The sequence below is a fragment of the Melanerpes formicivorus genome, unplaced genomic scaffold, assembly GCF_026170545.1.
Source record: "Melanerpes formicivorus ecotype bairdi unplaced genomic scaffold, bMelFor1.0.p_v2 SCAF_24, whole genome shotgun sequence".
Classification (NCBI taxonomy): domain Eukaryota; kingdom Metazoa; phylum Chordata; class Aves; order Piciformes; family Picidae; genus Melanerpes; species Melanerpes formicivorus.
In genome coordinates, this window is record NW_027142376.1 from 12,569,637 (window position 1) to 12,589,735 (window position 20,099).

Consider the following 20,099-nt stretch of genomic DNA (forward strand, 5'->3'; position numbering starts at 1 on the left):
TCAGTTTCAGCGGGCGAGCCTTCGTGCTGCTCACGTGTTGCCCGAAGCCCTGTGCCGCAGCGGTTAGGGGGGCAAGCTGCTGACAGGCACAGTTATACCCGTGGGTTCAGGGGTCGCCCGAGGTACCGCGGACATGTGTGGAACTACCAAACCCTGAGAAATGCCAAATGGTGGCAAGCGTTGAACTCAGCCAGAGCTGAGAGACTGGTGGGGCAAAAAAAAAACCCCATCCTTCCAGGCTCGCTCGTTCCTTCAGGTGTTTAAGTGAAGCAGCATTACCTCCTCTGCCCACAGCACTTTGGAAGCTCCCAAAATCTGAGAGGCGATGCTTCTGTTTCCATAATTATAGTTTACGTAACCTTTCTATTTCAAATAACATCGTTTCTCACAATTGGAGTTAAGGAAAAAAGCAAAGAAAAAAAACCCCAGCAGCTCAAATATCTAGGCTGTATAGTCTGAAATCAGCCAGAGTTGATGTTAGGGCTTCAGATGTGTTTATAATTTCAACACGAGTGTAGGACACCAAAGGCTCAGGACCGTTGACTGCGAGATGATGTTGGCTTAGAAAACCAATGTTGTACAAAGACTGAATCTAAGTGACAAGTGCTATGAAAAATCATACAATTTTAAACTTAATTAGGATACTTCAATGCCAACAGTGAGATCAGCAAAATTATCTGGTTGATAAATCACTGTGTTGTATGAGCAGCCCTTTGCTGTTCACAAGTGATTTTGAAGAGATCACAGAATCAGAATCACAGAATCACCAAGGTTGGAAGAGACCTCAAAGATCATCAAGTCCAACCTGTCACCACAGACCTCATGACTAAACCATGGCACCAAGTGCCTTACTCACAAATTCATTCCACCACGGCTTAATACTTGGCAACGTTCGCACTAGATGTGTCTTGGTTTGAGATGTGCACAGAAGTAAAACCCTTCTGGAAGCGCAGAACTGTGGATGCAAAAGAGTAGTTTGAAGTGTAAAAGCATTTTTTTACCAACTGACATTGGTTCACCATGTGATTTCAGTTCATGTTACTCTTACTTCTGTTTCTTTGTCTTCTGTTAAAGATAATACATCACTGTCCAAATAAAGACAGAGAACGGTGAAATTTTGGCAAAAGCTTTCCATAAATGAGAAAAGAACAGGCAAGCTGGGAAGCTGTTAACTGTCTTTTTTGCCTATCATCTTAGGTTGCATGTAGATGCTTAAGTACAACAAAAAAGCTGGCCAGGGGCTAACTAAAGCTAAGCAAAGAAGAAAAAGAGATTTGTTAGGCAATTTCTTCCCCAGTTCAGTATTGTGCTTCAGGTCCTTGGGATAGAAAAGACCCAATAAAAGGGAATTCACTGTGCAGCATTTATCATCATCAGTGTTCTGCATTCAGCTCTGGCAAAATCTAACCTTCTCTAGTTCAAATATAACCCTCTGCAATGTGTACATAGTCTTTGGAGTTTGATAGCAAGTCAAGAGAGATAAAGATATGCCAAAAAGTAATGGTAAAGAAAAACTGGAAGAATGACTTATGAATTATCTCCTGTACAATTTTTAAGATTTAGGCAGTTATTTACAATGGTGAGAACTCTAGTCAGTCCAGATTTTCATGAAATGAATAAAAAGTGTAACTTGAAATGGATATTCATTAAAGACATTCTTCATGTCCTTTGAAAAAAAGGGCTGGAGCCTCAAAAAGGATATTTTGAAACAGCTGTGGATTATGTTAAAAACCAGATTGCATTCAGTTTGCAATACTGGTAACAAGAGGTAATACAAACATTGTCTTGCAAAGTGGATCAATTTAACCATCTTAAAAATGCTTGAAAGAAAAAGAGAATTTTAATATTATTTCAAGAAGTGGTGTTGTCTATTAAAATGGTAGCTTATTAAAGTGGAAATAACTTTACAAAAAACATATTAAGAAGTCCTGGATCTCAATGCTATACCCAGATTTTAGAACTAATTCAACGTTTGCTCATCTGTTGCTTTGTTTCAATGATTTCTTGTTGATTGTAGATACTTAGTGATAGAAGTGTCTGGAAGTAAGAAAATAACCCTGGTGCCTTAAAAATATGTGTTTCCTGAATAACCAGTGTACCAGATACGTCTGGAAATCTCCAAAAAGGCAAAAAGAACTTGTGTGACTCTGTTTATGTGAAGTCCATGAAATTATTGTTTTCTTGGGAGGAGTGTGTGCACTTAGCCCCCCAGCTAATGCAGTTCACATTAGTATTGTGGAAAAATTGTGGCTGGAGTTTTAGCTATGATACATTTGAGTAACCTTCCAAAAGTTTTTGAAGGATTGAAATTCATAAATGCATAAACCAGCTACCTAGCTGAGGAAATAATACACATTTTTTACTGGATTGTATTTTAGACTTTGCTAATACACTCACCTAGAAAGAGGAATTAAGTTGTCTTTTTTAGCTGGGGAACTGAAAAGCATTAACCTGAAAATTAATTGGGGTTCTTTTATGAGTCAGCATGGAAAATATCCCCCTGGATCACTTTTTCTTTAAACTGCTTATACCTTTGCTTGGCTGAGGGATAGATTTGTTAACTCTAGCAAACCTTAGTGGAAGGAGCTTGGCCATGCTGAGACTGAGATCTGAAGAACAAGTGTAGTCTGTTACGTTCTTGAAACGTGCCAGATTAATCCCTTAAGTAATACAACTAAGATGAAACAGGAAATAATTTTAGTCTGATATGTTTAAGAAAGTATCCTTTTATAACCCCAAGTATTTATCTATTAGCATTTCTGAGCTATTGATTTTGTGGAGGTAGAACCCAAAGGTAGTAAACATAGATAAGCTTTTTAAGTAACTTCTTTACTCCTTGCCTTTCATTCTAATAGATGGCTGCTTTGCAAGTAGGTGTATTGCTAATCTGTTGAACTAGAAGCTTTGTCTCAAGCTGTTCATGTATAGCCTTCTAAAATTGCCTTTGCTTTCCCTTCCTGGACACTTAAGGCAGGAGTCACTTATACATGACAACTTGTGAAAATCATGCTAACTGTGCTTGTTAAAGTGCAGGTACAGTGTGCACATTAAACTCATGTCCTGGGTAGCTCGACTGTATAGACATTGATCCATTTTATACTAACAGCTGTTTGTCTGCCTGTCTACCCTGATACTATGAGGTCTGTTAGATAAGGGCCAAAACAGTGTTGAGAGCAGCAGAAGTACCTCAGTGGGAATGTATGATCTGTTTTGTGAAGTAGCTGATGGATTACACCACATGGCATCATGATATGGACTAGTCGAATCCAGTGAGTAGCTGGATATTTCAATCTTTGTTTTCTCATCTGTTTTTATTGTAAAGATGTACAGGGTAGATTAAACTAACTTCATTTTCCATCAGTTTAAAGTGAGATGGAGGAAAAAGGACAGCTGGTGTATTTCATAATGAACCATCTGGCATTTCTTGGTAGATCCTCTGATTCCTAATTTACTACTGCATTGTGACAGCATGAAAATCAAAATTATTGATTGTGTGGAATCAATGTACATTTTGTGCTCCTTCAGTTTCTGCCAAAGGACAGTCATAGGAGGGATAAGGGCTTCTCACATCGAGCTTTGCAAAGATTGAAAGTAATCTATACCATTTACCTGTCTTGAGGTAATCAAGCTGCTTGACATTTGTTCTGGAAGATCGACTTTCCAGATGATCACATCTGATCGGAATGCTACAGAAAGTGGCACCAATAGGTTTTAAGGTTCCACAAGGGAACTTCCGTGTTTGCATGTGTGTATTGGTTTATTTCCCTTCATTTATGGCTTTTTTTGGTCTTCCCCCCCAATGCTAGGAGTTTAAGGATCAAACTAACTAGCTACCTGTAATTTGAGATTCAAAAAATACAGATGCAGCACAGGATTAACTAGTCAAACAGCAGACTACACATTCAGTCTCAGTTTATATTAAAATGCTCTAGATAAAGCATATTTCTGCTTTAACTAGATAGTACATAACCATGTACCTGCCACTGAATATGCCTTTGGACTCAACATCTTTCAGTGACTGGATGAAAGAGATGCATTTATGAGGAAAACATCTGCACACCAGCAAGTACATGACACCTCCATCTCACTGCCAAAAAGGATTATGAAATGAGGTTTCTAAATGGCAAAATTAAAAAGGAAAGGAACAGAGGAAATGGAAGTTGAGTAAATCAAACCTAGAAAAAGCCTAGGATTAGAAATGGTACTGGTGGAATGAGATATAGATAGAGTGTGATAAACCAATAGATAAACAGAAAACACAGTGCTAGACAGAAACAGACACTCCCCCACCTCTCGCTCCCCCAAAAAAAGAAGACAAATGGTTTCAGAAAATGGCTCTAAAAAATAGAGGCAAGGTGAAGACAAAGCACAGCAATAGAAAACTTCTCTGTGGTTCAGACTGACTGAAGAAACAGTGGAGGATCATCTTCAGCAGTGCTCCTAGGAAAAGTCAAGAAATCCTTGAACTTTGAGTGGTGATAGTGATCAATCACAAACTAGAATCCAGATTTGAATCCTAATTAATCTTGCTGTTGGGCATTGAACAGGTTCAGTGCTCAAGGCTTTTAGGTTCAATTTCTTGTACTATGCTTATCCACCAAGTCCTTACATCTCTGTCTGCTTAATAGCATCAGTATGGATCACATACTCAGTGTGGAGCTTCCTCAGAATAACTTGCTGTTCCTTTTCTTCCTTGGGCAATTCATCTATACACATCAGATCACTCCAGATCCCTCAATGTATTATATATGTATAATACATCTTTGTATGTGTAGCTTTGAATCTGAGGAGTGTATTTACAGTTCCTGTATTTTTTTCAGAATTTGAATGTGAGTCTTTTAGTGCTGCAGATTTCTTTTTTGAGGCAGTATTACTCTCTAGCAATGCAAGTAGCTTTTACAGTGGATAAAGCAAAATTGTTTCATCTGTGATGACTGTATTGAGCAAATGGACCTACTATAAAGCTTCCCCTATGTAAAGCAGCATACAGCTGTTTAAAAACATTTACTGACTGTACTGCTGAACATTTTCTCACTGGCATGGGAATAGTTGTGTGAAAATTGACATTATTGGTTCATATGTGCAGCAAATAGCTGTGCAGAAAAGGGGAGAGGAGATCAAAGACCGATCTACTTTTGCATTCACTGGCTTGCTTACTTCCTCATATGTGATTAATTATGCTGTTTGAAAACAACAGGCACATACCAGATGCTGTAGCGAGAGTCTGAGGTGAAATTCATTGAGGCTAAGTCAAAGCAAGGCATCCATTCAGCAGGGAGTTTCATCCAGCATAAATTCTTCAGGTAATACCAACATCACTTACATATATTCATACTTTGATGAGCTGAGTGGCTGGGTCATAGCCTTTAAGCAGTATCTCATCTATTTGTATTCTGTGTATGGGAAGATAGGTCCATTTGAAATACAAATATTCCTTGCATGTATGCTCTGCTACTTAACTAGTGTTTGGGGATGGATAATTTCTTTTTCATCTCTTTACCTAGATCAATATTTTTCTACCCAGCACGTGAATTGGTGATGTGTGCATGGCAGCCCAGGTTCCATACTGGGTTAACTGCAAGCATCCACTGTTCTACTTGACTGTCATCTATTGAGTTAGACTGAACAGGTAAGTAATTATGGATAGTGTTATCTCTGGATTCAATATCCCACTAATTGCAACTCTTTGACTGCAGAGAGCTAATCAGAATGTCTTAGTACCTGTCAGGTGTAGACAAATGTGTAATTACTGAAGAAATTAGATGTTTCACTGTTAAAGGAGGAAAGACTTGCTGGACTGCTTCTTGGCCTTGCTGCTTTCTAGAGCAATTCCTTTGATTCTAAATAAAGAAAAACTCCTTTAATGACAGAACACTCACAGCAGCTCTGAAACAATGAGTCATGGCTACACTGTAGGCTTTCTGCATAATATTACTATTACTATTTATTGCTATTACTATTACATAAATAGACAAGATGATTAATTATACTCCTGCTGCCCAGGCCAGTCAGCTGAGGATGGTTGAACGAGACATCTCAAGTGCTCTTCTTTCACAAAGATGTTCTGAACAGAGACTGTACATTGGTAGTTTAAAGACTTTATTCATTATGATAATTAAAACTGTTATTTGGCATGTTGCTGAACATGAGAATTGGGGTGCTTTGTATTAATCTAGAATGAGAAGTGAGGTTACACATTTGCCTGGAGTAGGGTACAGAAATCAAGAAAAATAGGTCTTCTCTGTTACTGCTTTATCTATGCATAAGCACCTTCCTTGCACCTTGGGAACCTCTCTTTAAAATGCTTACTCAGCTATAATAAGGCTGGCAATAAGTAATAATTCTCATTTAATACCATGCTTTTGTCACCATTCAACAGACAAGGCAGACAGCAGGGCAGTCTATTTCCTCCTAGGCTGCAGTGGTGATAGTACACTCACCGCTTGCATGCCTGCTCGTGTCAATCAATTCCTTCCTGGCCTGTGAATAAGTATCAAACATTGGGTGATTTTGTCTAAATTTGACTGTGATGGAATAGGCATCACAGAGCTATTAAGTTCCTGCATATTTCATGAAGATGGACATCCACACAGATGAGATATCATCCATGGAATAAAAGGCTCATCCTTTACAGATATCAGGTCATGTCCTGCTGCTTACAGAGGTACCAGTTAGAAGCTCATCAACAAGAGTTTCAGGTGGGAACTCACTGTCAGGGAACATCTTGCTTATGAGAAGAGCTACTGGAGGGGAGAGAGCCTCCATGGGAATTACATTTGCTATTAGGGGTTCATGACCAGAAATCCCCAAGTGGTGTTCTTGAGGGTTTCCTCAAAGTTGGGGCACACAGGTTAGTAGCTGCAAAGCAGTACAAATGTTTATGTGGATTAGTATGTTTCTATATGCAATGCACCTGACTGATTTTTCAGGACTGTTCTAATAACTGAGAAAACATTTTTTTACATATAGCTTATGTAGTGTAATAAAATTCTAAATGTAAGTAAATGGTATCTTTGTTTACAATATAAAATATGAATTGCTCTTGTAAATATGTAAATAATTTTTTATCTTTGAAGCTTGTGTTTGAATTTCCTGTTCTGTTTTGATTCTTGGAAGGAGCCAGGTAATAATTTGTATTCATTTTGCATGCTCAGCAGTCTGAAAAGAGACAAGTGAAAGCAGTCAGTTGCCTTATGTAGGCTAAGAATGATGCCTTCAGGGATTCAGGTGATCTGGGTTAGGCAGGTGCTGAACTGAAACCTCTAACTGTGGTGCAGAATACAACTGATACCTTGCTTTGCCCCCCACTCCCCACCCACTAACCTTTATATTTCATCTTCAGGTAGTGGTTTGTCACAGAAATTTGCATTGTGGTCTTCCTGGAGGCTGTTATCTTGTTGTTCCATGCCATTGGGGAAACTAAAAAATGTTACCAAAACCAAATAATTGTTTTTAATCAAGAATCTGTTTGGATTTTTTCCTAAGGTTTTCTCTGTGCTGTAGCTACAGGCTTCTGTGAATACAGTGCATTCCCTTACTTCACAGGCTGTATTTATTAAAACACAAAGATGAATGAACAAATTGCTGCCTCCTAAAAAACGTCAGCACTTACTTTTGATGCAGTCTTTTTCAGAGACCTGTTTTCTGTTGCCTCCGCCTTCCTCTTTGCCTAAGTAAATGTCTTCCACGGAATGAGATGAGAAGGAGGTGAAGGAGGTTGTTGTGAATAGTTCAGAGGCTGCACTGAGTCCTTCTGTTTGCTTTGGAATGTGTTGGTGCAGCTGGACATAGCACACTGCAAGAGGCTACTATGGTGTCATGTAGAGCTCTGCAATGGAGATTTTTGGGATTGCTTAGCTCCAGAGAAATACCAATGGAGTGGTCCTGGGCAAGTTGCTGCCTGATTTCTTGGTAAACCACCTTTGCACTCGGATATGCTCCTTTGTCCCCAGAAGACCTGAGCAATGAATGCTAGGCAGAGATTGTAATTTCAATTAGATTCAGTTGGGTATTATTAGCAATACAAAACCTAACACAAGTCTTGATAAAGTGTAAAAATGAGGCAGAACCCTGTAGCATCTGTTTGAGGCAGGCACAGCCCTCTAGTACTAGCAGGGGGGCTGCTAGGAAGCTCTGCTCTTGCTTCTGCAGGCTTTGAAGCATTAGCTGATGCTTTAGTTGACCCTTTATTTTGAGTAACTGCTCAAGTTTCTGGTATTCTTTTAAGTGATGTAAGGGTTTAAAGATGGCCTGAAAGCTGTTTGAAATCAATGGCTGGTCAGCGGTTCCCCTGGTACTTATATCTTTCACTTCTACTGACGACTAGGTGCTAAGGGCATACTCCACTGTGAATGAAAACTAGTTTTCATTCAACAAATCCCTCCACACCAGGACTGATAACACTCACCTGGGTTTTTTACCTGCTGTTCTTTTTCAGACTGACAGCTAACCTCCTTGACCAGCATGTGCTGGTCCCATGATCTGTAGTTTGTGCTCTGCCACTGTGGCCAGACTTCACACATGTAGAAACCTCCGTGCTTTGGGAGAAGAAGGTAAAAAGGAGAAGGAGGAGACCTTAGACAGAAATACTAGCATGCTTTGTGAGGAGACTGCCATTTCTTTTTGCCTCTGTTCGCTGCTCCACCATGCATGAAGACTTCAAGCTCTGTAATGTGAGTTTGTGAAGTAAAAGCAAACTCAAGCAGCATGCCTTATTAGTTGGATGGAGATTCAGAGATACTGTTCTAAAAGCTATTCAACAATATTCACTAGAATACACAATGTGAATTTTTATGATCCCCTCTCTTAACACTTCCTTTATGTCAATTTTTTGGGGACACTTGTCATTTGAACTGCAGGCTTATTCTGGGTATCTTTGAGTCGCAGAGCGAGGCATTGGCTGGTGGAGCCTGCAAGTTGCTGCTGTGCCTTGTACATGTGAGGTTACAGCAATGTTTGCAGGGGCAACTGAAGAAAGAATATTATAATATATGGCCTTTAAATATTGACTAATTGATTTAGCGCTTGAAAAATATTTGAGGCTTGTGGATTTGCCTACTAAAACTGTTAATAGCTACTGCTAGCAGTCTCCAGCTGGATTTGGAGAACACTGTTGGTCACAGTGACCTTCCCTCCTGTTCATTTTTTGTTACTAAAAGTAGCTGGAGAAAAGAATTAATCAGGAATGTAATTCAGATTATTCAAACTGTAGTAATCTTTACGTTCAAATGTACCTTTTGTGAAATCACAGGATGTTAGGGGTTGGAAGGGACCTTTGAAGATCATCACATCCAACCCCCCTGCCAGAGCAGGACCATGGAATCTAACACAGGTTGCACAGGAACACATCCAGATAAGTTTTGAAAGTCTCCAGAGAAGGAGATTCCACAACTTCTTTGGGCAGGTTGCTACAGTGCTCTGTGACCCTCACAGTGAAGAAGTTCCTCCTCATGTTGAGGTCGATTCTCCTGTGCTGGAGTTTCTATCCATTGCCCCTTGTCCTATCCCAGGGTGCAAGTGAGCAGAGCCTGTCCCCTCCCTCTTGACCCCCAGCCCTCAGATATTTAGAAACATTTATTAAATCTCCTCTCATTCTTCTCCTCTCCAGGCTAAAAAGCCCCAGGGCTCTCAGCCCCTCCTCGCAGGGCACATGCTGTAGTACCTCAATCATCCTGCTGCTGTCTGCTGGTGTCCAGGGAAAAAAATGCCCTCTTGCAGAACTTTTATTTTTTTGTTAAAACTTGTTATTTTGACCTGAAAAGCACAGCTCTTCCCACCAAGCAAAGTGATCATGATGGGAAGGTTTCACTGCAACAGCCACCACTGTGGTTTGTTTGGTGAAGTACTGGTGGGTTTGTTCTTTTTGCATGGAGGCAAAGCAAACCATGAGCTGCAGTTGTGCATTATGGAACATTTATGGAAAATAAAGTTATTTTAAACCCCCCTTCTTTCACCACCACCTCCCCTTCCCCACCACATCTGTCCCTTTTCCACCCCACCCACCTAATTTCCCCCTTTTTCTCCTCAAACCCAGAGCACCTGGGCTCTGTTGGGAGTCTCCTCTCACCCCAGGTGTGGCCACTTGGTCCTCCCCACACACTTCCCTTTATAATCCCCCCCAGGAAAGGCAGAAGCCCTAAGCTGAGCCCTTCTGGGCTGAGGGATCCTCCTCTCATCACTGGTGAGTGCCCCTGGTGCACACTGGGTGTTGGTGGTGGTGACAACAAAGGCCGGGGGGCCTGGTGGCCCCCCGGTTAGGTAGGATGACAATTGATGACCTTTTCAATATCATCCACGGGTGCTGGCTGGGCTTCCTTACTGGGGCTGAACTCCTCTGTGTGGTATCTTGGCTGGCTCTGGGATATGTGCAAAAATGGTGGTGGTGGAGCAGAAGCTGTTTAGGCAGGGGGCAGGATGGTGTAGAGGGAGCAGGAGCTGCTTTGGGAAGATGAAGCGGGGCGGTGGTGGGGGAGCAGGTTTTGTTGTTGCCTCTTCTTGTTTCCCTGCCCTTTGGGATAGGGCAGCCCAAGGCAGTGGTAGAGTCCCCCTTCCCTGGAGAGGTTGAAAAGCCCTAGAGATGTGGTGCTGTGGGACAGGGGTTTAGAGGGGACCTGGCAGTGCTGGCTTGGACCTGATGCTCTTAAAGGTCTCTTCAACCCAAAACAATTCTGTGTTCCTGTGACCCTTGGGGTGGGACATGAAGCTACTTGGCAGGTGAACCTTCAGGTATCCAAGGAGGGTTGTGCTCAAGGATCATAGGATTTTAGGGGTTGGAAGGGACCTTGAAAGATCATTTAGTCTAACCCCCTGCCAGAGCAGGATCACCTACACCAGATTACACAGGAACGCATCCAGGTGAACTTTGAGTATCTCCAGAGAGGAAGACTCCACAACCTCCCTGGGCAGCCTGTTCCAGTGTTCTGTCACCCTCACAGGGAAAAGCTTTTTTCCTGACATTTATGTGAAACTTCCTATGCCTCAACTTCCACTCCTTGCCCCTTGTGCTGTCACTGGGCACCACTGAGAAGAGCCTGGCTCCATCCTCTTGGGACTCACCCTTTACATATTATAAACCTTGATGAGGTCACCTCTCAGTCTCCTCTGAGCTAAAGAGCCCCAGCTCCCTCAGTTCTTCCTCATAAGGAAGATGTTCCACTCCCTTAATCATCCTTGTGGCTCTGTGCTGGACTCTCAAGTAGCTCAGTGTCTCGAACTGCAGTGCCCAGAACTGGACACAATATTCCAGATGTAGCCTCACCAGGGCAGAGTAGAGAGGGAGGAGAAACTCTCTTGACCTACTGGTCACACCCCTTCTAATCCACCTTCTTGGCCACAGTTTAAGAAGGACATCGAAACACTTGAGCGTGTCCAGAGAAGGGCAACAAGGCTGGGGAGAGGCCTTGAGCACAGCCCTGTGAGGAGAGGCTGAGGGAGCTGGGATTGTTTAGCCTGGAGAAGGGGAGGCTCAGGGGTGACCTCATTGCCCTCTACAACTACCTGAAGGGTGGTTGTAGCCAGGAAGGGGTTGGCCTCTTCTCCCAGGCAACCAGCACCAGAACAAGAGGACACAGTCTCAAGCTGCGCCAGGGGAGGTTCAGACTCGAGGAGAGGAGGAAGTTCTTCACCGAGCAAGTCATTCATCATTGGCATGGGTTGCCCAGGGAGGTGGTTGAGTCATTGACCCTGGAGGTGTTCAAGGGGAGATTGGACGTGGCACTTGGTGCCATGGTCTAGGCATGGGGTCTGTGTTGATAGGTTGGACTTGATGATCCTCGAGGTCCTTTCCAACCTAAGTGATACTGTGTGTGAAGAGCACTTTGCTGGCTCATGGCCATCCTTCCATCCACTGGGCCCTCCAGGACCCTTTTGCCTTCACTGCTTTCCAGCAGGTCTGTCCCCAACCTATACTGGTGCATGGAGTTTTTCTTTCCCAGGTGCAAGACTCTACACTCGCCCTTGTTGAAATAAAACCACTTTTATGAGGAAACTAAACTATGTCGAAGTGTCAGAGATTAGGTATTTATAGAGATTTATACACTTCATTTTCCCTGTTTTATGAAATTCCCATGATAGCAATTGCATTCCAGAATCATAAACTGTTGTGGGTAGTAGATCAGGTTTTTCAAGAGCGAGTGGCTGCTCTGCTTGCAGGTACCATCGTGGGGCAAATGACAAAGCAGTGTAGTGAATTGGCAGAGATGTAGGCTTTGCAGGTGATGAAAACCTAGTAATATTTTGACACATTAATGAATGTAAACAGGAAGAATTAATTTTGAAAACATAATGGGGGATGTTTTCTTGATTTTTATTTGCTGAGAATGTCTTCAGAGGCTAACAATTTCTTGCTAAAAGTCTAAACACACAAGCAGATTTGCCTGTGTTAACTCAGTCCACTGGAGTTACTATTGAGAGTGAAAGACTTTCTTTAACAAAGTAGAACAGCAACCTCTCCTGACTGCATCTGGTCTCTAAATCTCTTGATATAGTTTGTTATCTTGAAGTACTTTAACAGCATGCATAACCAGTAGCTGATAACAAATATTGTCTACAACTGCATCAGCAATTCTTGTGCATCTTTACTGTATTTCTGGCACTGTAATATTTTGTGCTGTTTTGAGCTTTACCCAGAGTCCAAAAGCCGAAACAGATTTAGATTCCCTTCCCCTCTCCCTTTTCCCAGTAAGGTAAAGCAAATTAGGCAGGAGGAAGGAGAAGCAAAAATCACGAAAGAAAATGGTCTGGAATTGGTTTGGAAGTATAGAAAGTAATTTTTTAACAAAATACACATATAGCAGTATCAGGGGAGGTTACAGAGGTATAGGGTAAATAGAAAAATAGGCAAAACAAGGCCCAGCTGGCATTGGATACCCTTGATGCAAGTGGATTCAGTTGCAGTAACAGAGAGGTCTGTCAAGCAGGTGATGTGCAGGGGAAGGAGAAAGCTCACAGCTGTCTTGCTTTAAATAGACTTGCTGGACGGGAAGAGGGAGTGGAATAGACCACCTCTGACCCAGGAGGCCCCCTCCTCCTCCTGGGAGGGGGAAAACCAAGTCTCCCTGCTCACCTGGATCAGGTTTTCTTTTTTCCACCTGGGAGCTGGGTTCTTTTCAGCCCCCATCAAGGATGGGTGTAACCGGGCACACATTTATACCTTAAGATAAAATCATTTAATTCAACTCACTCTTGCCTACATCTTACTGAGGGATTCTTAGCTCTTGGAGGCTTTTAAAGGAGATCCAAGAATAAGGGTTTTGCCAAAAAGGCCCCACCCCAAACCCACAAATCCCTCAAGATCCCACTGAACAAGAGTATTTCCTTCTGCAAGCAGAAAACTGAGCATTTTTCAGTAGTCCTTCTGATCGTGCCTGTGACACATGACATGATGGGGTGAGGAGAGTGCCTGAGGAAGGACAAATTGAGAAATTTCCTGCAGCAGTGTGGTTGTCTCAGTTAGTTGCCCGTGCCCTTAACTAGAGGGTGCAGAAACTGTGTCCTGGAGTACCCTTTCAGGGTGGAAGACTTCTGATTTCCATCAAAGATTTAAACTCTTCTGATGGATGCTTTTCTGAGCAGAAAAAGAATCCCAAGAGGGGAAAAAAAAGAATAGCCTGCCAAAATTTTCCAGCTGGCTTTTGCTGTTAATGCAGGGAGAATGCATGGTGTTTTTCATAGCTAATAAAGATGTTGATGTCCTACTTTATAATGAAGCTCAGTTTTGGCTGTTGAAATGTCATTAACTCTTCTACAGATTTAAAGCTGACAAAATAACATACTCGGTGCTATGCTTACTAGCTTAGAGCTCCCACCTAGCATCACTTTCTGCTGAATTAACTATGATCTCTTCTATCCCACTTTTGAATGTCAGAAACCAGTTTTCTTGGAAAGGTTGAGCATCTGAAACCATTGTGCAGTCCAAGGGGCTCAGCCTCAGCTTCTTTTTGTCATCGCTAGCTTGCATCAGCCTCTTAAAAATGTCAGCCTGTGAAGTTAGCTCACAGAGCAGTGGCCACTCTATCAGAGTGACTTCGTGGATAGGACCTTGAAACACAAACTGTCTGCAGGCTGTACTGTGCTCTTTGCCAAGTCTTCCAAGTCCATATGCCAACTGGTCAAGTAACAATAATCTGATTAGCTTGCATTGATTAATGGCTTCATCTCTGCTGAAAAGAAGGGTGAAGAAGCAGAGAGAAGTCCTCAAGGAGTCTTGTTTTTAGGAAGACAGGTGGTGACAAACACGGGTGCTGGAAAGCTTTGTCCAAGGTGTCTGTGTTTCCAGCAGATGGTGCTGCTCTGGTGGCCATGAGCAAAGGATCCTAGTACTAGATCTTGTCCAGCACTTTGTGATCTGCAGCTTGAGATGCAACATTTATTGAGGCAAGTGCCACAGTGCAGTGTGGAAATGCTCTGTTTTACCCATATGCATAGGTGCTGTGCAATCTGAGTTTCCCTTTGTGGCATTTTATGTTTGTGTTAGTCTTTGGTTCATTTGCACTATTGGTTTGCATAATTTGTATAAATATATACATGTTTTTTTGCACTAGAAACTATATGTGCCCTTATTTCATTAGTTGTCTTAGATGTGCCAGGGCAGTGCTCCTCTTCCATTTTTGATTAAAGAATTACTGAGGGCTTTGACAACAAAAGGGAATCTCTCATCCCCCCCCCCCCATCCTCTACTGTATTTGAGTAATGTGTAAATGTGAAAATCACCTAGCAGTTAGGTAAGCAAAACTGCAATTAGTAGATTTGTTTTATGAAATCACATCTTTTTGCAAGCACTGTACTCAGGAATTGACACTAAAATTGGGAGTGGGCACTGGGCTTTGACTTGTCTTTCTCAAACAGGAAGACACTGGCAGCAGTCAGAAGTTACTTTGCTGACATCATCCTGTCTTATGAAGGACCGGTTGTCTGTGGCACAGAGTTCCTGAGCAGTGGGGAAGGAATTTCCTAAGTGACCTCATGGCTTGATAAGTCTAGCCCTAGCAATAGTAACTTTTTAATATTGAAGTTCTCCCACAGAATTTGTCAAGTCATCTGACCAGACAAACCTCTTGGGGCAGCCTTCATAGCTTTGATGTATTTTGTGCCTCACAGAAACACGCTTCAAAGTCCTTAAATGTTATAAACATGGGGGAGCAATGCAAAGTATATGCAGAATACTGTGGATAACCTTGTGCTTTGAAATACCACCTGATTTTTTTTTAAAGACCTTGTTACAGAGGTCATAGTATCAGTGCATTACAGCCATTGACATTCTATGGTAGGAAGTCTTTAACACTAGAGTTAAAAGACCTGGTTGTCTGTGTTGAGTGTAATCAAGCAGAATGGGCATATAAGAAATATTCACAAGTAACACAACAAAGCAGTGCAGTGTTTCCCTTGCAAGGCCAAGGCCTTTTCATCACATTGACTGTGGAGATATAGCAGGGCTTGCAGCGTTTTCATCTTTGCCTTTATGATTATCACTAAGCAACTGTCCCCTCACTGTTTCTCTGCTTAGAATTGATTTAAAGAGATTTGCATCATCTCAAACTTCTTCATTTTCAGAAACTGTGTAACAAATGGATGGGCTAAAAGAAAAGTGCCTTAGATGAGTGACATTTCTTTATTGAAGAATTATGGATTACATTATCTACTCCAGCCCATACAAGAGTTCTGTCCCATGCTCACTGAATCTGCATTAAAAGAGTGGTAGCTTATTCCAGGGATGGTGAGCTCTTGAAATTGCATCACACATTGTTTGGGATATCATCCAAGTAAAGCCTTTTGTTAGCCTCAGTTTAGGATCAACAAAGAGAGACAAAAGGATGTCCTGGAGACTTTTCCAGTGCAGATTTTGTCCCTGTTTCTTCCATTATGAAATGAAGAGACATGGCTGAAGGTACCATGTATTTCCAATACAGGTAGCACTGAGACATTTTACAGTAAAGTAGCAAGAGGGAAAAAAAAATGATGTGCAACCTAGTCATTAGGAAATAACACACATGTGGTGGTTATAAAATGGCTATTGCTGACATGAGTTACTTAGTTTGTTCCTGCACAAATCTGACCACACTCAGTGTCAAATATCTTCAATGGAAAATCTAGTGACTCTCAGATCCATGATTTGTTGTTCTTTTTGTGGTGTGGCTTGTCTTTTTTTCCTTTGGGTGGTTTGTATGTTTTTGGTTTTTTTTTGGTGTATGTGCTTTATTCTGCTTCTGAATGTCATGGAAATTTGGGTTGGTGTGTAGCAGAAGCTTTTGTTTTTAAACTGCATAACCAGCTGGGGAGTATGGCTCATTGTTATAGAGGACTCCCATTAATAAGTAGCAGGAAATTATCTGAGGAACTCCACTGCTTGACACAGATTATTGTGGTGAGTTTATCATTGGTTCAGAATCTCCCCCCTTATGAGTAAGGCTTCAGGCAGCCTGATGATCCAGTTATGGGACACTGCTTTTCTTAAAGATGAGTTGTCTTTCATTAATGATTAATTGGTTAGCGTCATTAATTTGCAACTTCTGGTTTTGGATGTTAGGTCTGAACAAACCTCATTTTGATGTGCATAAAAGCCATTCTGTGCTCTCCATTGAGATTGTGTGGAAGGGGGGGACATGTCAGCTTTATGAAGGTGGTATGAAAAATCCCATTTCGAGACTACAGGCTTAGTAGGAAATGCCATTCCCACACTCCACAGAAGCACCAGGGAAAACATGCTTCTGCCCCAGAGAGTCAAGCCTTTAATCGTGAGGCTGATGATGATTTACTGCAGTTTACAATGGGATTTTTGCACCCTGCTACTTGCTCAGAGCAGCCAGGTCTCTTCTCTCTCCCTCTTGCGGTTCCGTGCGCTGGGCATACGCAGTGAGCTAAGGTAGCTGTGCTCATGCCTGGAGTTGCAGAACTCCCCCTTACAGCAGCACAGCAAGTCACCATTTATTTTCAATTGCTCCCCACCGTGTAGGCCAATTAAAGATGAAGCCAGCAGGGCAAGGATCACTGGCAAAGGCTTTGAAGGGAGCAGACCCAGCATTTGCTTCGCCCGAAGGCTGCCATTCACACATTTGTGCAAGAATGCAAACAATCGGTCTCACTCAGTGGGATCGAGCGCTATCTAGTTCAGTCTGAACCACTTTCGAGTGCAGATGGCAGTGAGCGTGGCAGCCCCACTGAATATTAACCCCGGGGTTAGAAACTTTCCAAATGAGATTTACATTTCTGACCCTCCTCGTTTCAGCAGGAAACACCTGCTAAAGCAGCTTTAGGAAATGGCTGTCGCTAGCAGCTTCTGTTTTGAGCTCGGGTTTTCATATTCCGGCTTTACAGCTTGTTCTTTTGCTAATATGAGAGGGAAAATATTCGAAGATAGTGGGTACAGGCTCCGTTTCTGGCTCATGTTTCCTGCTGTCTTAATTATTCCTTTAAAATTCTCAATTGGCACATTTATTTTCCTAGCTTTTGAATCCTCCAGGAAAGGGTTGCTGAATATCCTAAATAGCTTGGTCATTTCCAGGAATTCCTAGATGAAGAGTTTACTGGGTAAACGGGAATTAGCAAGCAAATATTTTAGATGCTTTGAGAAAGCAATGAGTCTGCAGATTTGACAAGAAGTCAAGTAAGCAGTCTGTGCTTTCCCTCTCCTGTGGAAGAGGGCTGTCATTTATGTTCAGTTTCACTCAGAACTGGGAAATGCCAGTGTATGTAAAGCCAAAAAGTACTGAGGAAAAGTAGGAAACTGAATGGAGTAAAATCAGTTTTATCCTGGGAAAAATTTAGTACTGATTCATTCCTGGATTATGTGCTGTTCCTTGCAGTGGGCTTGCACAAACTGCTGTCTGTGGCTCACCCATCAGCATTGTGTCAGCTTGGCGTTAGGGATATACAGATGCTGGACTTGGGAGAGGTTTGGTGTCTCTTGATGTCTGAAGGAGCATCCTGTAGGTAAATTTCAGTCAAAACAAGACCAAGTTCTAGCTTTGTTCTCTTTCTGTGCATTGCACAAGGACCCTGCTGGTCTTTCCATCAGCTGGTTCCCCAGGGGAGCCTCCCAGTTGCATACTGGTCAGGATGGTGAAAGCAGCTGGTGCAGCCAGTCTGGTTAATGATACTATCTATCCCTGCTGGTTGCCCGTGCATCTCAATGATGCCAATACAGCAGGTTTCAACCTTTAATAAACAATTGATTTATAAATGCCTCCACTTGTTTTCCAGTGGAGAGGAAGACCCTGTATGAGGAATCTTAGATTATTAACAACTAGCTTTTTGTGAATCGTTTAAGAGTTCTGGCCACAGCTCATATCTGTACACAGGGATTTTTCTAGACAAAGATAGTATTTTCAAGACTCATTCCACCTATTACCTGGGCATTTGTTTTGACATTTGCCTGGGGAAGCCCTGTGAAAGTTAGAAGTAAGAAGTTCTTCACAGAAAGAGTGATTGGCCATTGGAATGGGCTGCCCAGGGAAGTGGTGGAGTCACCATCACTGGAGGTGTTTAGGAAGAGAGTGGATGGGGTGCTTGGTGCCATGGTTTAGTTGATTAGATGGTGTTGGATGATAGGTTGGACTCAATGATCTCAAAGGTCTCTTCCAACCTGGTTAATTCTATTCTAAAAGGGCTTAGGTCAGGGTTTAATTGCTTTTCTTTATACAGCAGCAATGGAAAGCAAGGCAGCTGAGTTGAGGCTGCAATTCCACCACGTGTAGGTAGGTTTAATTTCGTGTGTATGTGTCACAGTCTGATTTTTGCACATCACAGAAAATAAAGCTTGTCTGTAAATCCGATGTTCCCTGCAGAAACTCCTGCAGGTGCCTGTGAGGCGGAAGGCCAGTGTGCCTTGGGTTATTCCCAGGTGCTCCCCAGCTCCCTGGGCCCTTGCATCACATTTCCCTCTTCTGCTCCTTAAGCTGTGCTGCCAGCAGGAAAGAGGAGGAATTTCCTGACACATGCTGAGCCCCAGAAGTGCCTGCTTCCCGAGCTGCCGGGCTCCCACTGACGCGATCCTGTGAAGAAACCTCAGTGCTGCAGATGAGAGAACAGCTGGCACATCTCTAGGGCTCAAATAAAATAGAATTTCTGGAGTTACTTTTGTTCTGATTCTGGGTTATCTGTTGCTATGAGACTTTTAGAAACTTCCCTGCATGCAGACTCCTGGGGGTACTGTGGCTTTCTGCGGCACACGAAATCCCTGTGAGAATCTGTTATGGATAGCCATTCGAGCAAGCTGGCTACTAACGTTAGTAAGGGTTTGGGGGTGGTTAGTTGTTTGGGTTGTGGTGGTGTTTTTACATTAAATGCATTTCAGCAGTAATGGGAAACATTAATTACATGTCATCCTTCATGACACCAAGAAAAACACTGTTTATGCACAGAATGTTCACATCTCTGACAGATTCTTCCTAATTTCTAAGAAGCTAATCACTCTATCCAAATACACATGTAATAGGAATTCCTGCATTTGGTTTTTTCCCTTTTAGAAACCTGTAACATTACTATATTGTAAGTAGGGGAATTCTCCCAGGTTGCTTTTTCTGGAAAGAAATGCAGCTTCCTAAACATGTATAAGTAATGACTGAAAGGAGACATTTTGTGCTCTCTGAACAATGGGATAATATGGAAGCTATGTACATTTTAATCTGGCATTTAGTGATTGTACGGCAAGGTGGTGTAACAGCCTTCACGTGTCAGAGCCTGGCTACAGCAGGAGATGCAAAATTGTTTTCAATGTGGTAGAGAATAGCAGCAAGGGAAGCAACAAAGCTGTGAGACAAGGGGTTTATCGCTCCAATTGCCAGTTCTGTATGTTTTATAAGCTAGGATATGACTGTATTTATATCACTGTTACAGAAATGTGTGTGTTTGGAATAAAATTGTTCAAAAGCAAGCTAGATGTGTACTCCTGTATGTTGCTAATCATTTTACTATGATGCTTATATCATGAAAGCCCGACAATTGTGTTGCAAAACCCCCAATATTATGATAATTTGTCTTGTTTTCCTCATGATTGATAAATTCTCAATGCATAAATACATCAAAGGCAAGTTTATACACTAAAAGAGGTGCATGTCATATCAGAGGAAAGCAAAAACATTAGATAAAAGGAACCCACTAATATT

The 20,099-nt window shown here is 42.1% G+C and overlaps 1 long non-coding RNA gene across 1 annotated transcript; it reads left to right on the forward strand.

Moving 5' to 3' along the window:
• Positions 1-10,158: 10,158 nt before the first annotated feature.
• On the forward strand, positions 10,159-19,866 carry LOC137448437 (uncharacterized). Its single transcript, XR_010989092.1, has 3 exons — positions 10,159-10,180; positions 18,637-18,689; positions 18,780-19,866. It is a non-coding gene; the product is annotated as an uncharacterized lncRNA (long non-coding RNA).
• The last annotated feature ends 233 nt before the right edge of the window (positions 19,867-20,099 follow it).